The sequence below is a fragment of the Cinclus cinclus genome, chromosome 7, assembly GCF_963662255.1.
Source record: "Cinclus cinclus chromosome 7, bCinCin1.1, whole genome shotgun sequence".
Lineage (NCBI taxonomy): Eukaryota > Metazoa > Chordata > Aves > Passeriformes > Cinclidae > Cinclus > Cinclus cinclus.
The window spans coordinates 9,217,380-9,239,399 of NC_085052.1; positions in this window are offsets into that span (position 1 = coordinate 9,217,380).

Sequence of the window (22,020 nt, forward strand, 5' to 3'; positions counted from 1 at the left end):
AGACTTCACTCAGATATAAGCACATGTCATGTTCCATTCAGGTTAGAAGCTGCAAGTTCGAACATGTGCTTTGCTGCTTTAGGATGTGGCTGTCTGCAGAAAATCACTTTGCAAACAGCAAGGAAATATGTTCTCTTTCAGGAGACACGGTAGGGTCTCTCCTTAGCTGGAAATCTTGAGCTAGACCCAAAAGAAGCCTGGTTTGCAATGAAGAGTTATGTTGAACTTCTAACCAAAATTCCTGAAAAATAACATTTAAATCAATAAGTTTAAATTACCACGTTGCCAAGCTGAAGAAAAGAAAAAAAAAAAAAAGGGGGAATTTATATTAATATAGGAATGTTTGAGATCTCTCATAAGTTAGCACGATTCCAATGTAATTTTTTCAGATATAAATTTTTTGGTTTTATCTTCTTATATATATAACCAGGTGTCTTACAATGCCCCTTGGGAAGTAAAATATGAAACCTAATCTAACCCAGGACCTATGTCCTATAGTTTCAGGAAAAGTTAGGCTACATGACTTTCATATGACTCAGTCTTTAGATTCATCTAGATCTATTTCTTCAGACTTTTGTAAAAATTAAAAATACTTATTCATGGCATGCAAATAAAGCCTATTTGAGCTGTCTGAACAGTCTACAACTTGCATAACAGATCGCTTAACAATGGATTTTTTTGAGATTTTAATTAGGCAAAAAATAATTATTGTTGAACTGTTTAATCTGAGTTAGAGTTTAGCTGAAAAGTCTCTAGCAATCCAAAACAAATTTTCCATTGGCAAAATGGCACAATTTCTTTGACCAGAAGTTGGATTCTTTTGTTCACACACAAGCAGTGGCAAAAAACAATTTAGCCTTATTTCTTTTTGTAGTGGGTGCTATTGAATGATTTTTATGTGTTATTTGTCTCCAAGGGAATTTTGCTGAACTCATGTATCATTATACATTTCATGGTACCTTTCTAGGTAACCAAATATTTCCCACACTTTTTCAGTATCCTAAGGTGTATTTAACAAAACTCTGATGGATAAACTGTTGGACAAATAGATATTAGATCATGTCTTCATGATTTTCCATCCCTAATTCTCTTCATTTAAGAGCACACTGGTTCCACACAGGAACTAAATTTTATATTTTTCTGAAAAAAGCACATGAAGATTATGAAGACTATGAAAAAAGATAGCTTTGGTAGAAGGGATTTTAACTCAATTTTGGACTGTTCATCTGTCTACAGCATGAGACAAAGACTGTTTTTTTCACTGTTTGCCTCAGCTTTGTGATCCTTTCTTACCTGTGGTTACTGCTCTGCTTTGCCCAGCACACAGCAACAGCAAATAGCAAAATGCACCCAGCAAAGAACATCAGCAGAAGAGTTTTGTCAGAAAAGTGACCTGTGCAGGTGCCATCCTGCCTGTGTGGGGCTGGTTTGCTCAGAGAGGCAAATCACCAGTGAGGTTGTGCAAGATTAGGGGACACAGTGCTCTGCTGTCCCCAGGTGGGGCTGGTGTTCCACCATGGCACAGTGAGGTGAGACAATGTGAAATTTCTTTCATCAGTTGCAAAGTGTTTTTCACGGGATAATTGATAAGATGGGGAAAAGAAGAAAGGACAGAAGCCCCCTGAAGCAATGATGAGAGGGAAAGCAAGAGATGGATCAGCTTCTTATTTGTCTTGGTGCAGTTAACATTTGAACAGCTGAAATTTATGAGGATTATTCCAAGTCACACATAGTGCTTTATTTATCTGCAGGAATCAGTCATACTGCTGTTGATGATAAAAAAAAAAAAAAATGTGAAAGGTGAAGAAACACTAGTTTCTTTCATTGTTGACTGTTTGGCTCCTTTCCTTGCCCCAGAAGACACAGGAAGATGAAGACAGTGAAGATAAAAGTACAGGAGTTTCAGACTTGTCAAAGAAGGCACTATATTTTCTGACAACAGAACAGTGAAATTATATGTGCAGTTGTTAGTATTTTCTTTTCTTTTGTCAAAACTAATTTGAAGAGGAGGCATAGGCTAGTGCTAGGTCACTGCCACACCTTTAGAAATGTCTGTTGTGTACAGAACAAGTTGAAGAACTGAAATATTTCCCTGCCTGGGGTGAAAAATAAGTCTTTAAAATTCCATCCAAGGGTGTCCTTCCAAACAACTGAGAAACTTGCAGATAAATTAGGGCCATCCATGGAGAAAGAGTAGGGCTGTGATTCACCACACCCTCCTGGGAGCTTGATACCCAGCTGTTACAGCAAGATTGCCTTGGAATGTTTGCTATCAATTTCTGTAAACCTTCGTGACAGTGCAGATGAACTTTGACTGACAGCCCTGGGTCCTGACATAAATGGACCAAGATCTAACTTCTCAGAGTTTGAACCATTGGACATTCAAAACTGAGTGCTGTTTTAACTGTGTAACCTCATATCCATCCTAGGGCATGGGGAATAGTGATAAAGGTCTTTTAACTTCCCCACCTACAAGAATTTCACAAACTGTAAGGTTTTCTCCCTAGAGTGCCAATGCTCCCTCAGTTTGTGAAAGTTTCTTGTGCTGATTCATTGGGGATTTTTTCCCCCCTTGTATCTGTACAATATATTTGAAGGAACAGACACTTCTTCATACTACTGGAAATGAGGGGATTGTGAACACATTTGTGAGTTAGAGCAGTTGTCTTCCCCACTCAAGGAATTACCTTTTGTCCATAAAGCTGGTATGGTTCTGTTGCTGGCTCAGTCTTGGCCAGCTGTGGTGATATCCCTTCAATTGGCTGGTAGGCAGTTTCACCCTGACCTTTTCCAGCCAAAAGGGGGATATCAGCTCTCTGACATCACTTCTAAAGCCAGTCACAGTCAATGGATACATCTCTGTGTATATCTGAGGAATATTCAGCAGTATATACACAGGAGAGCTTCAGTGTACCTGGGACAAAGGCATGAGGAGATAGAAAGTGTACCTTGTTCATTAAAACTATGGGTTTTGCTTTATCTTTCTGCAAAAACTGAGTTGGTGTAACTTGTTTGTCATAGGGTTTTGCCTGTATTATTGGTCAGGATAATAAAAGCCGCACTGTATAATCTTTATCCAAAGACACACAAAATCTTTAGGAAACTGGGTAAGAAGCTCAATTTCAGAGAACAGAAAATAAGGCTCACTACCACTGAGTCCAGATTTTCTAGAGCTGGAGGGGATTTTACACTAAAATTCCTTTGAAAATCAAGTGCAATGAGCACCTACTCCTTTAACAGCCTTTGAAAATTACTCCTTAACAATTTGTGCTGCAAGATTCTTGGAAGAAGTTAGTAAAAGACTGGCCAGTCCCAGGACTCCTGTTATACAGGTTTTATAAGTATTTCAGTATGTTCACAGGTTTTGTAACTTTTCTTATGGAAAGTCAAACAGTAGGTGCATAATATTTTTTTCTGTCTTACCAGTTGCTCCATGGTAAATGTCTTATCTGTCAACTGGATTTCTCTCTACCTCTACGGATGGCAGTGAGGGATTTAAGCACAGAATTTTAAAAGATGAAAAAACCTGGAAATGACTATAATTCAATATAACACTTTTATTCTCTATTATTTGACCATTTCAGTACTTTACTAGGGAGAATACCCCACCCATGAGGCATCAAAAGATGGATGGCTACAGGGAGGGGATGCTGTCACCAGCAGGACTGGGAGTGTTACTTTTCAGCATTTAATTGCCTTTAGAACCATGCTTCATCATTGTGTTAAAGGGGTAATGTAGTCCTGGCTCGTGCTGGCAAACATCAGAAGAGTAATCCCAAATCCTGTCCCAATGCAGTGAACAGTTATGATGGCTTGTGTAGGCTGCTGGGTATGCTAGCAAGACAAGCAGGAAAGCTGCAGCATCTGGCTCTGCATTACAGCTACCACAGACCTGCCTGAGTCTATCCTGCAGAGCTGCCAGCTCAAGCAGAGGTTTTTATGGGAGAGCCACCCTTTGGAAGCCCTGTATTGTTTTACTGTGTGTCTGCCACATCCGTAGAGGAAATAAAGCAACTGGCTGGAGGCAGAACTGTTGGGGGAGAAACAGCAGGGAAATGTGTGTGTCTGTGAGAGGCCCAAGAAGGTGGAAAACCAGAGTAAAATAGAGGAAGAGGCAGTAGGTGCCCTGGGGAACAGCTGACAGATGGCAAAGAGAGTGGGAGTTGGGAGAGCCTGCTTGTAGGGTCCTGCAAGTAAAAACCTGTTTGCAAGATGCCAGTCAGGACTAATGACAAGTGCTGGGGCATTCCAGGGATCCTGCTCTGAGGGTGATGCTGAGGAATTCAGCTGGCACTGGAGCTGTTTCTCCATGAATAACTCAACACCTTGTGCTGCTCCCTGGGAGCAGGACGGTGCAGCGTGATGGACATGTACTGTGCTGTGCTCTTGCCTCATACCGAGGACTTTAGGGCCAGTCAAAATAGCAGCCTGGCTGCTCCTAATCAGATCTAATATTTAATTCCAGTTCTCTAAAATAGACATGAAAGGAATACAGAAATTGTCATTACAGTTTATACATAAAATCACACCAGCTGCTTATCTGTAGCTACGCTGGTTGTTTTCAGGTGCTGTGAAAAAGAATAAGCAGCTCTGCAGATGACAAATAGCCTAATGAAGTCGGGGAAAGTTGCATAATTAAGCAAGGTTGAGGTAAAACCACAGCTATTTTGGAAGAATTCTAACTAACAAGGCCAAGATTTTACCTCAGGTCTTCATGTAACAGTTTACCTCCAAAGAATTTTTTTTCCTCAGCCCTTAAGGATGAAGGCTTATAGCCTTAATTTTATTTATCCCTTCTTACGTAACCATGAATGCTCTCATTAGCCATATAAATGTCTAATACTCTTTTCAAATGCTGGTAAACCCAGCCACTCATTAGTAGCCCAAGGGCAAAATAATTCTTTTCACCAGTGCTGCAGATTTATAAAGTTTGAGCCTTATAATATTTTTCCCTTAGGTGGGCCAGGAATATGCTTAATTCATTTTCTTGTAGTTAGAAAATGGTTATTAAAGAGTTTTAAGAGTTTAGTTATTGGAAAACATCTGCATTTTATTCTATGGATTTTTTCACTTGAGAAATACTTGCAAATATTCATTGAGATCAACTATGTGGGGGTTTCAGGCACACCTTTCAAATTTCCTTCATTTTGAAGAATATCACACACGCTTCTGTGGGGCTGATTTACTTCCCTTCCACAAAGATTCAGTCTCCCTCAGTTTGACTGCTGAAAACTATTTCCATTGTGAATTTTAAAATATGGTAGCATGACTTTCACACTAATAGAAATGGCTTTCTGTTTCTCCATGGCTCTTTTTTTTTTTTTTGATGTTTCATTTGGAGTTTTCATTGCATGTGTTTTCTCACATCTAGCCTCTGGCAGGTTTTTGTGTGTGATTTATGATGTAGTCAACATATTTTGACTACACTCCAGCTGATCAAGAAGAAGCTATTTCAAAGAGAAAAGATGACTGCGCACAGTAAAAAAAAATATTCTCAAAAGAATTAAAATAAATTTGATGGTAATGGTGTTAGCTTTGTTCAAACACTGCTGTCTGAGGGGTCTTGGTAAACGGCTCTGTCATTGAGTGGTTGTGTGATTACAGGCAAATGACTTCCCTACAAATATTGTTTTCCCTAATCCCTCTCATGTCTTCCTTGTCAGCACTGATATCTCCAGAGGCAAGATGGACTATTTGTTCTTGTAGTGCCTGCAGTAAGGCTTGGGATGCAGGAGGCAGCTGAGCTGGTCACAGCTCACTGAAATGAAGGAGTAAGATCCCTCTCCTTCCTTCCTTGGCTCTGGCACTCATCTGTTTGCATGGGAGCCAATTTGCCTCTCTAGCCCAGCTAAGGGCTTTGCTTTTGGCCAAGTAATTCTCTGCTCTTCTGTGAAATGAAATTGATGCACCATGGGATCAGACCTGTGCCACAGCTGTCTCAAGGTAAAGCATTGGCAGTGCACTATGGAGACCCTAAAAGGCATTCCCTAGTTAGGGAGACACAAGAGGCTTCTCAAACGCTGTTCTGTAATGCCAATGTATCCCTGTTCTGTTCCCTGGGTCAGTCCAGTGCCCTCTCCCTGTCCCTCAGTCTTTCAGTCACTCCCACCCTGCTTCCCTGTTGGCTTCCATGCCCTAACCCCACCTTTGTGCCACCCCTGTGTCCCCTGGTAATTGGTGTCTGATGCTCCCCCCAGCCAGAACACCCATCTATATGGACCTTCACCACGAGGTTTTCCTTTGTCTTTGCCTCTGATCCCGGACTGTCCACACGTGTGGCTGAAATAATCATCTCTGTGGAACCCTTACAAAGGCCCTTCCTGCCTCTACCTGCAACCATCTTCACAGTTATCCAGGCTACAACAGTGCATGGCATGGGATTAAGGGAAAAGCAAGAGAGGGCTGGATGATGAGTTAATGGTTTGGTCTGAAAACTGCTATAATCTGTGTAATGATGAGAGTTGTTGCATTTCTTTACCCCAGTACAAACTTGCATTGTGAGCTGGGATGAACAACGCTGTGCTCTTCTGCTCCAGACCTGTGTTACTACAACAGGGTGAGCACAGACAGGCTTCAAAATCAATGGTGTGGCTGCAAGCTGTCAGTTGAGAGTCAGAAGAATTCAGAGCACTGATTATTACTATATCAACACAAACCAACATTTTCAAAAATACTTGATTTTAAGGAGATATCTAAGTTTCCAAGTATTCAATCATCATCACTTTAGCTCCCTATTTCTCAGTAACTTTGTTATGTTTTATCAGTGATGGATAACTCTGAATTTAGGTTGTTATGATATGTGGGTCAGATTGTATAGATTTTGAAGAGTTGCATCAGGCTGGCAGGTTTGACAAACCAGGCCACTGTTTTGACAGAGATGTCTTTTTATCTTCCTTTCTGGGCTGCAATTCAATGCTTGTCACAGAGATGTTCCTTTAGCAGCCTCAGAAAGGAACTGAAAGCTGTCAAATAAGAAACTGCAGTACCATGGCTTCATGCTACTAATGTGACTGAGGAAGGGGACAAGACAGCCTAGCAGCAAGTGTTTCTGTCCCTGCTAGCATGGATGAGCACTTGGCTGTGTCTCCTCTCCTTTCTGTAAAGCACAGGTGAGATGCTGTGTTTTGGCAGATCACAGTAACATAGAGGGGTGTGCAGACATGCAGTTTGTTGCTGACCAATATACAAACTTCCTAGTTGCTGGCATCCTCTGCAGGTGTTCACCCTCTGAATTTTCCTGTGGGCAGTAGGAGATTTCCTCTTCCCAGTATGAAAAGCAACAGCTCACCTGTGACCAAAACTTGTGTGATGTTTTAGAGCAGCCAATTTTGCAGAGGCTTGCTGATTAAAGACAATTTTGAAAACAAGCAGCTGTTGTCAAATGTGGCTGATGCAGGTTTCAGAGACATTGCATGTTGTGGGAACACATTCCTCGCTGATTTTGGCTGAAATACCATCGTCCATGGCTGCCCCTTACTGGTTCACCAGTCTCACCATGATCCTTGTCTCACTTCGGGAGAATCATCTGCACTAGCACAACCCTTTGGGCTTTTCAGAAATGCATCTGAGTGTGTCCAAAGTGGATTCAGAGATTTTCATGCTGCCCCAGTGGCTGGCAGGGCTGTGGGGATGTAGCCCCAGGCAGAAAACACTCACAGACAGAGGGGAGACCTCTCCCAAACCCAGTGCCACCTTCATCAAGGCACATGGCCATGACCTGCCTGTGGACTCACGCTTATGAGCAGTGTAGTCCATCTAAAATGTGTTTTATCTCCAGAACACACAGCCTGAGAGCTGGGACCTGGCTCTTTAGCCCATCCCATGGGCATCCTGTTTCTTGCATGTTCATTGAGCTATGTCTGGTTTAGTGTTTTAAGCTTGGAGAGAAAAGGCTCATTAGTTTGGACACAAAGGTCTCAGCCCAGTGCTGACATTTCACTGAGGTTTCTCTGGCACATTTTTTCCTCCATTGAAGACAGCTGTGTGCTAGAGATGATTTCCCCATTAAATAGAAGACTGTTACTATAATTTTCTCCTCTGGTATATCTTCCAGATCACAAAGACATACCACAAAGCTATATTGACCATTATGGTTCCTCTGAGTTTTCCTCCGTTAACCATAAGAAAAGTTAATTAACTATTTAGGAAGTGCAGCCTCTAAACACACTTCTAGTTTCACATTTTTTTGTTACATCCTGTAGTGAACAAGACTGAGAGAAAAGATTATTTAAAAATAGCTTTGAGGTAACATTACTGAAGTAATTTCAAACAATCTGAAGGAGTCATTTGGAATGACAGCTCTTATTACTTCCTCTGTTAGTAGATTAGGGGATAAAACGCAAGTGATTGAAATGAAGCAAGAAATATTTTTCTAGGTGTTTGTAGATGATACATTAAATAATTTAGAAGCTGGGAACAGTGTGTCATACAGTCATTCAGCAGGAAGAAGAAAATTGAGGGTATAAAATTCCCCCAGCTACTGTTCTGGTCTTACTGATGTTTACATCAGCAAAGAGATGGAATAACAATGACAAATCTGGCCAGTATAGCTGGTGTTTTATTCCAGTATGCATTTTCTATTTGAAAATATACAACTGAGATGACCCCAGGTCTCTCTTTAATATCTTCCTGTTGCTCTAATTTTTTATTCTTTCATAATTACAAGTTCTTCCAAATTATTAACTACATGTGCACTCTGATTTTATGTCCTTCCCTTCCTAGAGGCCTTGTCTTTCCCTAAGTATCGGGTATGTATTTTGTACTCATTAACATCTAGTTTTGCCTTTGATCTCAGCTAGTATCTTCACTATAAATTGTTCCTATACTGCGCTATAACATCTTTTTAAGACCTGTAATTGTAAGAGTGAGCATATATGAGTGAGGTATCAGCTAGCAGAGAATTTCATTTGCATCATTTTCATCAGGAAACAATGTAATAATGTCACTGCAGTTTCAGTGCAGATCCCATTCTGGCACAGATAAAATAGCTTATGGCTGTAGAGAATCATATTGATTCAAAACAGTTTGGTTAATGAAGATAATAGACACCATTGTTCATTTCAAATAAGAGAGAGTGGTGATGATGAGACAGACTACAATTGGGTAAATAACTTTCATATATTTGTGCAAATTGCTAACCCACTTGTCGCTTGAATGACTATGTGGTTCATGTAATTTGATCATCTTTCTCAAAAAAAATATCTACAAATGGAATAGACCCTTCTCAAACATGAACATCCACTGTTATTGTTGGTCAGAGGGGTCATCTGAGTCTTAATCTGCAGATGGTTTGTGAACACTCTGTTATGGAAGGTTTTATTCATTGGACTGTCTTCATTTTTATTTCAGCAAACAAAACATTTTTTTTTGTTAAGGATGTCAAAATTAGATTTTCACCTTAGCTCTGCTTCAGAGAATCCAAACTACTGACAAATTGGGGCATTTGACTCTGAAAAGAAACTTCAGTGAAATGATGAGAAACTGAAAATTTCTGGTTTCATATCCTTGTGACTGCCTGCTGTAATTGGACAGTTTATCAAGAGAAGTTGTTTTATATCCTTTTGTGGGGGTTTTCAAGACAGTCTCATGTGAAGTGACAGGCTGGACTCAGAGGTTACTTTCTAGCAATATTTCCATAGCTTTGTGATTTAAGGCATTTGGGATTACCTAAAAATTATCTGTTGGTTCTTCAGAATTTGAAACTTGCCATTTTCCTTTCTGAATGCTACCTATTGTGATGTAATGTTGGAAACTCCTCAAAATAGAGAATCTGGATTTCATTTATTTTCACTGTTTTTCTCTTTAAGGCTTGTCTTTAAACCTTGATTGCATAAATGTTGTGCTCTTAGATGATGCATCTACAGACATAAAGGAACATTTACACAAGAGGTTACAAAGGTCAGGAGTGAGGTAGGTTTTAGGAGAGAACCAGATACTTGTAGGGATTTTGAACCTTTAATAGTTTACAAGGAACAGGAAAAAAAAATACTGATTAATCTATGTTTCTCTGTATCACTGCAAATGTTTGAGGATTGTGATCCGCAGCTAACAAGGAAGGAGTTAAAATAATGGTTTGATTTTCCTTTTCATTTTTGCCTCTATTAATTCTGAGTTTCTGAAGTTCATTTCTTGTTCCCTCCCTCTTCCCACCCCTTCAGCTCTTTAGTACTTTTGGAAATGTTATTCCACTACTTAAATTAGGTAGCTTTATCTTTTTTTAAAAAAATATTTTATTTTATCCTTTCTTTTTTATTGCTTTCTCTGGTATGGATCATTTGCTGTGAAGCAAATAGTATAGTCATTGTTTTGGTAGTCAACAATTTATTTTATAAATTCACCTTATTATAAGTTTACTGACTTAGATATTTTGAATATGGATGTGTATAGAAGTATGACTGAGTGAAAGGAGAAATTATACTCCATTCATCTGGTCTGTTCCATCAGTGTTTAGTGCTTTTTAGTTTTATATTAGTCCAGTGCTTGGAACAAGCATCAGGCCCAGCCTTCCTCCCCCCCTTTCCTACAGTACTGTATTCTGCAACAACACCATAGGTTGTACAAGTAATTGTTTTCTCTTCTCTAGAGCACTTGGCTCCTGACCTCAGCATTGACAAAAATTCCTGAAAGCCCTGCTGCAGGGCTTCTTTGGGCTCTAAGTGCTGTCCTGGCACAGAATTTGCATTAAGTACTTTGAAACTCTTGGAAGAAAATCTTTCATTTTAGAAAGCAGCTGAAAAAAGATCAACCTTGGTGTTTGTGCCTTCACAAGAAACATGTTGTTTTCTTTAAATGTAAGGAATTGACCTGACATTTTCAGGGGCACCACTGTGATTATGAGGCAGAAGTTTTCAAATATCAGATTTGAATTATACTCAGTTCCAAGCAGCTATTGCGTTCTCTCCTGTGAACTGTGTTTTGTTAAACACACATTCAGGTCTCAGAACAGTTTGGAGAAAAACAGGTTCCTATTCTAGTAACAGTGCTCTAAGAAGAGAATTTAGATAACCTTCACCCAAAAGACCTTTCTAAACCAGCTGCATAAAGAAAATATGATAATGTGTGAAAAAAGAATCCTGAGGCTCATCTTGCTCTGGTTGCATGCAGATCAGCTTTGCATCTATCCTTGTATCTCCATGTATATTTAAATTGCTTGTCTCTTCTTTGGCAAAATCTGGTTGTGGATCTCACTGGAAATCTGATGTCCTGGTTTGCATTTCTACTTTGTTGATAAGTCAGAGGCTCAGAATTATAGGTAAGGATGTTGTTCTCCCCTGTTGTAGGGCAATATTTTGGGAAAAAAAACCCAAAAAACCACACTTCTGAGTTTATAAAGGGAGCAGAAAAGCTTTTGTTTCATTTAAAGTTATACAAGTCTCTTTGCAGACAAGCTGTGCCCGTGTGCCTGAGTTTGCTGCTTTCATTTCCTTTCATGCCTGCTACAAGAACTTCTAAAGTCAAGTTTTGACATATATTGGTAGCAGTGGCGAATCGAAAAGCACTTGAAACACACAAAGTGGTCTGAGGCCTTTGCTTTGCAGAGGACTCAGGCTCTGAAGTAACTTCTGAGTGGTGAAAGGTATTTCAGTACATGAAGACCTCAAGCTGCCAAGCTACCTGTGAGCTCAGGGAGTCTTCTTCTGAGCTACTCTTCAGGTTGCCCTCTTGATCTGCCCCTGCCTCTGATTCTATCTGTGTTACGTTTGATGCTTATTTTTCCTACAGATCAATAGGTTCGGAGTGTGGGTGTCTGGCAGACTGCTTCAGGCAGGTCCTTACTACTCCTTGATAAAAAAAGAGGGGCCAAGCTGAAACGTAGCAGGAGATGAGGACGGCAGTGAGAACAAGGCTGAGATAGAGTGAATGAGAAAAAAGAGGGCTAACACAGGCTAGATATGGATGGTGTCTGTGTTAGGGGAGATTTGATAAAGCTACTGTATTGCTTTTCCTTAAAAAGTTGTAATGATTTCCTATCTAACAATTGGTTATTTGATGCTTAATTAAAAAAAAAAACTTGGAACTTGCAATTTTCTCCTTAGTCTATGCACATTATCCTCATTCTCCTTCTGGGAGGGATAATTTAAATAGAAATTTTATTAAAGTAGATTTGAAGGCAAGATAGAGGGTTTTTACAACCCTTAATCAAACAAGAACAGTTTCCCCTGGAATTTTTTTCTCAAGTAAATAGATGCTGGTTTGCAAGTCCAATTTTGAAGCAGTGGGATTCATTAGAATTTCTCTGCTCATTAAAAAGCCAAACTTGCTTTGGTAAAAACCAGCTCTGTTTAGCTTCTTTCTGGGAAGAAAGGTAATGATTGAGGAAGAGAGGGAAAAGCATAAATCAAGTTTACCTTCTGTAATTCTCTCACTTATGAACTACTAGTTTTTAAAATAAGGGTGATATTTGCTGTGCCTATGTTCTTCACAGATAAATCACAGTATAGAGCTTTTCACCATTACAGAAATGTAACCACTTCTGAGGTGAGAGACCTGATCCTAGACAGTGGATGAGAAAACAAGTTCTCGTCCCAGTGAATGCTGGCATATCCTCCTTGTCATTTCAAACACTTGTAGTCTTCCTCCCAGCTCATCTTATGCTTCCCCACAACACAGACAAAGGAAAATAGCTTTTCCTTTATTCCCTGGCAGAGGGTCTATGTGTGTATTCTGTTTTCAAAGGTCATGCACACAGTAACCTCGTCTCTCCAACGGATAGACTCAATATTTCTTTGCATAAAAAAGGCACAGTAAACATGATATTTTATATCAAAGGCACCATTGCCTTGTTCTGCAGCAGAAATAACACGGTACTGTAGGAGCTCAGATCCTTATTGTTTACAGCTCTTGAAGGACTGCAAGCAAACACTTGAAGTACATTTGTTACTTTCTATGGAACTGGCAAAACGTTCCCATAAATATTTGTCCTTTATGGTTAGAAAGAAAATCTATATTACCACAGGTCATATTATTCTGGGATGTATTTGCTTAGTGTTCCTAAAAGAAATGCATGACAAACACAGATGCTCTTGTGCCCATGTAAGCTGACTTTGAACTGGACTTTTTCCAAAGGTCAAAGCCTCATTGCTGACCTGAGCTTGCTGACAGCTGCAGGGGTAACAGCATTTATAACTTACCTTGTTCAAGCACAGTTGATATTGACCTGAAATCTGCATATTTGTAGATTTGTTAAAATCTTTTTAAAAAAAGTAATTGCTAAGAAGAAGCATACTAAAATGGGAATGCTAACAAAACCTGTGAGCTACTGCAGAATAATCTAGGATATGGTACAATTATATTAGTATAAAATATAGTCAAAAGAATAACTTACATCTAAAGAGTGAAAACATTAAGTGAATGGACATGATTTAGTCGTTTCTATTTGAAACATTTTCATTTCTGAGAAGGGAGATGGCTGAAAATGTTGGTTACTCTGAAATCTGTATTTTCTAATTATTGCTTTCTCACTAATTTTTGCACTCTTTCAATATTATTATGTCTCAATATCTCATATCACTGGTAAGAAACTCTCATCTACCATGATAAATGCTATTCTTTGAACTCATATTCCTAAGCTGTTCCCACAAGTAACACTCGGTGCTTGTGTGAATCACTTCTGATTTTCCCAGTAGTGAGCAGTGTACTGCACTGGCACTTCAGAAACTGGATTTATTTCTCCAGTTCTGGCACTGAAGTATGAGACCTTATACTTTCCTTTCAACTGTGCTCTCTTTAGATTTGTGAGGTTTTTATACCTCAAGTATTATGGCTTAATTCTTACTTTAAAATGTCTATTCAATGGGCCTTGATTTCAATTACTTTAGAGGATCTCACAGAAGAAATGCATGAGAATGACTATCAAAACAAGAAATACGACACCCAACAATACTCATTTTAATGTCCTTGAGAGAACATATTTTTTGTGGCTTTGCTGCCTGGGGCACAGCTTCACTCTTTCATTCCTGTTGTGGAGAAAGGAATACCCAAGTTGCACCCGAAATGTAAGAACAGGAGGTAAAAGAAGGTGTAAGAGAGGTGACGAAGGAAGGGCAAATTCATTAATGTTTTAAAAATTACATCTGACTCTCTAGGTCTCTGTGTGATAAGTTTATGCCTTGTGATTTTCATATCAGTCTTTTCTTTCTCTTCAATTTGCAAACTTTGATGTGCTACTTTAGAAGGAAAAATGTGTAAATAATTTCATTACGGGGTTTTTAATTTCCCTGGCAGCTGTGGTCCAGTCACACAGACTTTCAGATGAATTTCTGCCTATTCCCTGCATAGGATCTCTTTGTGGTTATAGCCATAAGAACATACCTTGCACAGTAGCTGCAGTCAAAGCATTTTCCTCCTTTCTTGCTTGTTGGTGAATCCTCAGCCTCATCCAGATTATTTTTTTCCCAGACAATTTTCAGGCAGATTGGTGTCCTAATCAGGTTCCCATCTCACCAGATTAAGAGTGAAACCAGGGTGACAAGGGGCAATATTTCTAATACCTTTGACTAGCAAGCCTTGTTCCCAATGGCAATCTGACAGAAATGTCACAGGTCTGTGTCACTTTCCTTCTTGCCTTCCCAAAATCTGAATGTTTTCCTTCTTTAGTATGCGGTGCAACACTGATCTGCCACATTACTGCAGCTCTTGCAATCGTTCTTGTCATAATCAGACATGCTACAAAATCACTGGATTAATTAGAGTAACCTTGTAGTAATAAGACCTGCTGTGCAGCTACCACTGGAATTACATAAAACAGTTCTATGTTTTGCTTCTCTTCTGAACAGTTTTATGTTTTTTATGTAACCTGTGCCCAGTTTGCCTCCTGCTTCTTGTAGAAACACAGAGAACTTAGGCATCCTCCTCTGTCAGAGCTGGTCCTCCTTGTACAAGCCCAGCAATGCAGGCAGATGGGGATGGCAAATTCCTTCTAGGACTCAGCTCTTCTACAGTTAAACTTTCAGTATCATATTGTTACTTGTCAAAATCTATATTTTTTGGTTTTAAACTGAGGCTTGTTGAAAGGCTTCTGCAAAATGCCTTGAAAATGGCCTGTCTCCCACCTTAGCCATTCTTGTGACATTTCCTGAAGTTGTTACGTGATCCTTTTTAAAATGCAAGATTATTAATAATCTCTGGTGGTAAATGTGGACAGCGGTATAGATGAATGCACCATTTCTACAACAAGTGATCCAAAAATATGAGATGATAAAGAATTTATTAATTTGAAAGTTGACAGTGCAATAGATTTATCCTTCTTAGAGTCACAGTTTTTGCATGACTGTGAATTACTCTTGGGAGTCAGCACTCCAGTTATGCAGCTGTGCATGGAAGGTAAGGGTTTGGGGTTTTTTTGTTTTTTTTTTTTTTCCTCAGAAATGTGAAGCTGGAAAACAATTATTGCAAAAGATATTGTGTGATAGAATTCAGTAATAAAGCAATCAGCTTTCTGTAATAGTTGCATGGTTTGTATTGAGGAAAGATTGTCATAATTTTGAAAACTTTCAGTATGAATTTCAGCTTGCATCTTGTTAGTTAATAGTGCAACACAGTGTTGGCTGGATGAGATCCTGAACTAATAGCTCTTTTTCACCTCTGTTTTGCAGTGTAATTTATTCTTAGCTCTTACCTAATATGTTAGTCTCCTGTAGTGTTTTGGTGTTATTAGGAAATTATTATTCTAAGCACAGAACTAACTTTCACTGGCAGAAAGAGCATTTTCAGAGGTTGCTATAGCAAATATAATGTTGAAATCCCCTTGGCAGCAGTGAGATGGAGCCCTCTTAATATGCAGAGTGTACTCCCTAGTTCAGAAAATCATGCATTATTTTGCTTGATTCTATTAATGCCCCAACATATTTATTTCAGCTGCATGAGTACAATTGGTCAGATATGAAAGAAAACCTTTTTCCCCATTAAGCTGCATTATGTGTAAATTACGTGAGAAAGTAGGTAGTGGCATTTTAGGCAGGTAGTGTTGTATGGGTCCATAGGAAGCAACAGAAGCTTGGCTGTGTAGTGCTGTCCATCAGATTCTCGCTTCCATTTCCTGAAGTGAATGGCAGTACCTCAGGTTTTACTGTTCTGCATCTCTGATAGTGTTGGTTATCTGGAAGTTTGGGGAAGTCGTGACCTCTGCTAACTTAGAGCCAGTACTGAGCTTGGTTTTACCCAGTCTTTACATATCGACATCTATGGTTCTGTGGGGTGTAATTTTTTTTTTTTTAACTTTTCCAAGTGCTGTTTCCTAGCAAAAATAGTGAAGAAGTAGCACAGCAAGCCAGAGCTGATGAAGCTGTGTTTGCAGGTAGAGAATGAGCCAGTGTTCCAGTAAGGCAAGTGCAGTTCCTTGTCTCTGTGTTGCATGAAGATGTGTTGTAGAGTTTGTATTGAGATGCTTGACTTGTGAGTGAGTGCATTCTGGACCTCATTGAACTGGCAAGGCACTAAATAATTAAAAGACTAGAAATGAAAGTGCTCTCTGCCAAACAGTTGCAAAATAGGGACTTGACTGTACTATTTCAGGTATGGGAATGGGTCCTCTATTCTGAAAACCAAAAATTAACAAAAGGGATTGTTCTTGCACGAAAACTTAACAATTTTTAGCAATTAAAAGCCAGTGAGTGAAGGCAGTAAAGATTTACCAAAAATAAGTCAACTTTATCCTCTGATAAACTTTAGGTAGCTGAATTTTCTGAAGTCTAATTCTCTGTAAAGTAATTCTGTAAAGTGTGTGTGACAGTGACACAAGGATAGTTAGTAAAACCGGAAAAGAGAGAAATCAGTCATGGCTGAAAAAGAAATAACAGTGGGGTCATCTAGAAAAGAAACTGCTGGACTGATGGGTGATTACCATTGAATTCCTCAAGCATAGGCCTTGCTTAACACTCCCATTAATAAACCTGTTGCAAAGTATAGAAGCACTTGAAATAAATTTGCTGATCTCACAAAGCTGAAGCTGTCAGTACACAGAAAGATTGAAATACCGCACCAGAACAGCTGGATGAGAGAAAACAAAAATAAAATAGCTGAAATTTAACAGAGCAAAGCACAGGGTCAAGCAGATTAATGAGCAGAACTTTTGCTTCTTGTTCAGGTGTCTCCAAGTGGAGATGAGAGCTGGAGAGAAAATCTGGGTGGTTTCCTTGGACACCATTTGGTCAGGAGGCACAGGTGTGTCAGAACAGATGCAAAGAGGACTGAGAGGACAAATCAGACCAAGCGAGATTGTGCTGTGCTCTGCCAAAATGAAGTCTGAGAAGGGATCTGAGTATTCTCTGCTGGAGATAAACCCAAGTGAGTAATTTGAGGCACAGAGACCAGAACAGTTGACCATAAATGGATCAGGAAGAAAATGACAGAATTGTGGCCACCTAGAAATGATATGGGTCAGCCTCCCATTAGAAACTGTGGGTCTGAGAAATATGACCATTAGACACACAGTTTGTAAAATACATGAATGCAGCTAAGGAATTAGGTTTCATGTCTTTTATCTTGTATTTCTATGCAAGAGCTTCATCTAGTAAAATTAAAATTATCCAAAACCAAAGCAGACACAAATCTTTGTTGAGTCAGCCTGTCCACTTAATAAGTTACCTTTTACAAATTAACCAAATGGAGTTAAAGATCTTACAACTCCTTCAGAGTTGTAAGATGGAGCACTGTTTATGTTATGATTTATTAGTTTATATTTTTTCTTCTTCCTCATTCTATTATTGTATAGTTGGCACACCTTTTCTGCAAGCAGCTGTGACACTAAACTTTACAGCAGATCCCTCTGTCACATCTGCCAGTGTAATTTAGTGAATTTCAGCACAGTTTTCTGAACCAAGGTCCTGGCTTTCAGGCCCTGATGAATTATCTGTCAGAAGTAATTTTTGCCACTCTGCATTTTTGTAAAAGACTAATAAGAAAGGCATAAAAATAGTCAGAACCATGTCAGGAGTACATTTACTGCTCTATCACTAAGGAAGACTTTTAGGACTCCAAGTGTAATGATATCTCCCTGTAAAGCTTCAGTTTTGCTGCTGATGTTGTTGGGAGAAGTATGAGACCACAAGGGGCTACCATGAATACTTATTACCATGGGTCAAGTCTTCAGCCAGTGTTAATCAGCCTTATTTTCTAGATGTCAGGGAACCTATACTGATTTATACCCCTAATAACCAGTATGAGACTGCCTGTGAATAACATCTAATATGGCCTTGGTTTTTGTGTTGCCAGGGTCACATAACCACTGTCAACTTTTCTGGAAGACTACTTATAATTTATAAATACAGTCCATGCTTACTCAGCTTCTTAATTGAATTAGGTATTTATTAGAAGCCATACAAGATATTTGCAAGCCATATTCTGTCTGTGAACACATTTACATAATGTCACTGCTTCTGTGGTTTCCTTGTCATTTTAAACCATGTTTGAAGTGAGTGGCTGATGAAAAACTCATTGATGTCAATGAACATAAATGAGTTTTACTTCAGTATTTTACATGCTTGATATAGAAAGAAGTATATTACCTTGGCCTTGCTCTTCACTGCTGATGCTTTTCTTGGCTTCTATTTATTTTTCTTGGTTTCCTCTTCAACTTTATTCTCTAAATTTGGTAGGATCTGCAGAGGGGCAACTGTCCAGAGACAGGTCAGTAATTTCCAAATACTATTTAGCATGTGAGATGGTTTCCCTTGCCTTTTTTATTGCACTTAGCAAGGGGTAACTATCGTGAGTTGTTTTGCATTTCACAGGGCAATAAATTAACACCAGCTGCCCTCACCCTGGGGCCTGCAGTGTATGCACCATTTCTCATTACTATAAAACAACTCCAACATTGCACTCCCATGGTTGCAGTGAAATTATTCAACTTTTAAGATTTATTTCTGAATGAGCTGTTATACACTGACAAACTACAGCTTGAACTGATTTGCAATATCTGGGAAAAGAAGCCCCTGTAAATTACCACTTATTTGCTCTTTAAAGCATCCTTTGTTTTCTCAAAACACAGAGGGCTGATATTTCCATAGGGCTTCAAACCTATTTGCTCCTTGCTATGGCCACAGATCACTTGTTAACCAATCTCTGGCCAGTTTGTGTCTCTGGGGGACTGGGTGTGTTGGTCACCAACATATTTTGTGCTGGGCTCAGGCAGAGACCTGCAGTGAGTATGGTCATACTGGCTGAGGTGTTGTACTAGTCTCACAAGTGATGAAACTTAGAATTTTGTTTAGGGCTCATGTTTAAAATGAAAATTGCAAAGCACTTCCATAGAAGTATGTGTCTCTAATCTGCAGGCACTCTTTGTCACCATGAGTGCAGTCATCCTCCTGGAGAATAGTTGGTGCTCACACCTCCAGCTGGGCCCTGCCCTGTTCATTTCTTTACTCACTTTCAAAGCTTTCAAGAGCCTCTTTTCTCATGCTACAGCGACTAACTTACAAATGAACTCCTTTATTCACGTGGAAGCAAGAGATAAACACTTTATGGAGAATAGCAAAACCTGCTCCACTCCTTTTCCTTGTTCCTTAACCTCAATGCAATGAGGCAGTGTCAGCTCTGACAGGCAGGAGGAGGCAGCTGTGATCAGCTGACAAATGAAAATCCCTCTGACAACAACAGCAGGCAAGAAAAAATGCTCATTTGGACCTGAGATTACAATTTAAACAGATAAGTTTCTGAGAGAATCTCTGACAAAACATGGTTGTGTATCACAAGGAATTTTTTTGACCCTCAATCTTCTATTCTCTTTCTGGAGATGGGAGAATGATAGATCCAGAGTCAAAGCAAAAAACACAGGTAAAAAAGTAGTACAGCTCATCTTTGTTTGAAGCAAATCTATAAAAGTTGCTCCTGCTAAATCAGAAGATGAATTGTGTTATTCAGCTAAGCTACTAAACTATCACACCAAGAATCACAGAGAAAGGTCCTTTTTGTTCTTCATTGACCCTTCTTGGTTTGCTTTGGGATGCTCTTTGTTTTCTCTTAGTCTTGTCTAAGTCAATACCTTGCTGCAATCTTTCTACAAGGTGTCAAAACATGGAACAGTGGTTCATTTTCTCTCTGTATGCAGTGTAAATGAAGGCCTGTCCACAGAAGAAAAGAGATTGCTACATCCAGGCTGATTCAGCACAGCTACAGTGGATTAAATATTTTATGGAATACTTGTAGTCTCCTCTTGATGGCTGTTGAGCAAATAGCCGAACCAGACAGGAAATTTGCATAAAGGGTTTTCCTAGTTATTAATTAGCAAAATTACCTCATTGTTCCAATTGCCTGCTGTACCTTGGTTTAAAAGCCCCACAATCAGGACAAAAAGGCTATTTGTACTGCCTTGTACATATCTCAAGTGAAGGACACCTGGGAAAAGAATAGGGTCTCAGTGATGATCAAAATGAAAAGGCTTCAGGAACCAGTTATGTTGCCAAACAGTGATTCAGAGTTTTGCTGTCCTCAAATGCCTGGTAATGCTATTTCTTCATAAAATAATTTCATATATTTCCCTTTAGATCATGTTTAAGGCACACTTCAGTATTCCTTTCTACAGTAAGTAGTAGATCTTTAGAAGCTTAGTGAATGTTTTCCAGTTAATACATTTTCTTGAGGGACGTTTTAAATCCTCACCTATCAACTTTTTATGCTCTATCCAAAGGTGCACAAGTACATAAATCCTATGAAACATTCACTGATAAATGATTGTGTGTTTCTTAATCCCCTCCTGTATTCCTTTCCATTAAGTGCTCTGAGCATCTTTTTCTTAGAGCTACTTACTGTTCTTGGGTTCAGATATTCCTTGTATTTTATCCCTTCATTCCTGTATATGTCTCTAGCTGCCAGAAGAACAATTCTGTTCCCCATCAGCTCTCAGGGATCAGTCACTTTTTCTTTAAAAAAACAACTTTATAGACTCTGCTTCTTTCACGTCTGTTTTTTTAATTGTGGGGTCTTAGAGACCTGGACATAACTTTCTGTCAAGGTTACAACTATTTCTGCCCTCATTACCAACACCCTCAGTTTTCTTTTCCCTGTCTAACCATTCTTTCCTGAGAGAACTACATGGGACTGCTCCACTGCTGAGCTGTCCTCTGTGCTCTTACCATGGGAACTACTTCTCATTCCCAAATATCCAAATACACTGGCTTGCAGATATTTTCTGACCTCCACAACAGCTTCTCTCTTATGACTAATAATCATAAATATTTAAATAATGTAGTGAAACATAATTTGTGTTTGTTTTTGCCATTTCTCCATTTTTTTTTCCCCAGCCATCTTAATAAACTTCTGGAACTCATCAGAGTTGTTATGGAAGAAGGTTGTTTGAGAAAAGATATTTAAATCTGGAGTAAATGCATGCTGTTTTATCTGCATACAGTGCAATAGATGCTCTTTTTCTTTTATTTGGCATTTATAAGGAGTGGCATTGTAAAAGCAAGTGCTTCAAAAGGTTCAGCGTGTTTGGACAGCTTCAGCAAAAGCAGTGATTTTGGATATAGAAAAAGAACTAAATAAGTGAGACATTAATAAGCTAAATGTCTTTGGGTTATTTGGAAGGAAAATAAGACATGAGTTTAACAATCCATAAACCCAACTGTATGGAGAGAAGATGTGATAGAAAGGAGTAAAGGGGTAATTATTTAGTGGCAGAATTTGAAGATACAATTAATCTAGAAATAAAATGCAAATGATTGCCAGGACAACTTATAAGTTGGGAAGGTTTTCATCACATTAGGGCCTTAAAGAAGCACAAGCAGTCCTTTGGAAAAGTCAGATCAGCCAGAAATCATGGGCTTCCCTTGGAAACATACTTAAGTCAATTTATGGTGGTAATCCTTTCTATCACTGTTCTTGTTCTGCTCCTTGTGTCCTTTTCCCCTGCTCTTTTTTCTTTCTTGAAAATAGGAATATTTGACCAAGACTTTGTAAATTAGACTTAATGCTAGAAAGGGAATTTTGAACTGCTGTACTCATCTCCGTGTGTAGTAAGACAAAACCATGAAATGGCTTTGTGATGTGTCCTCATTTTTGTACTTCCTCATAAGGACCAAC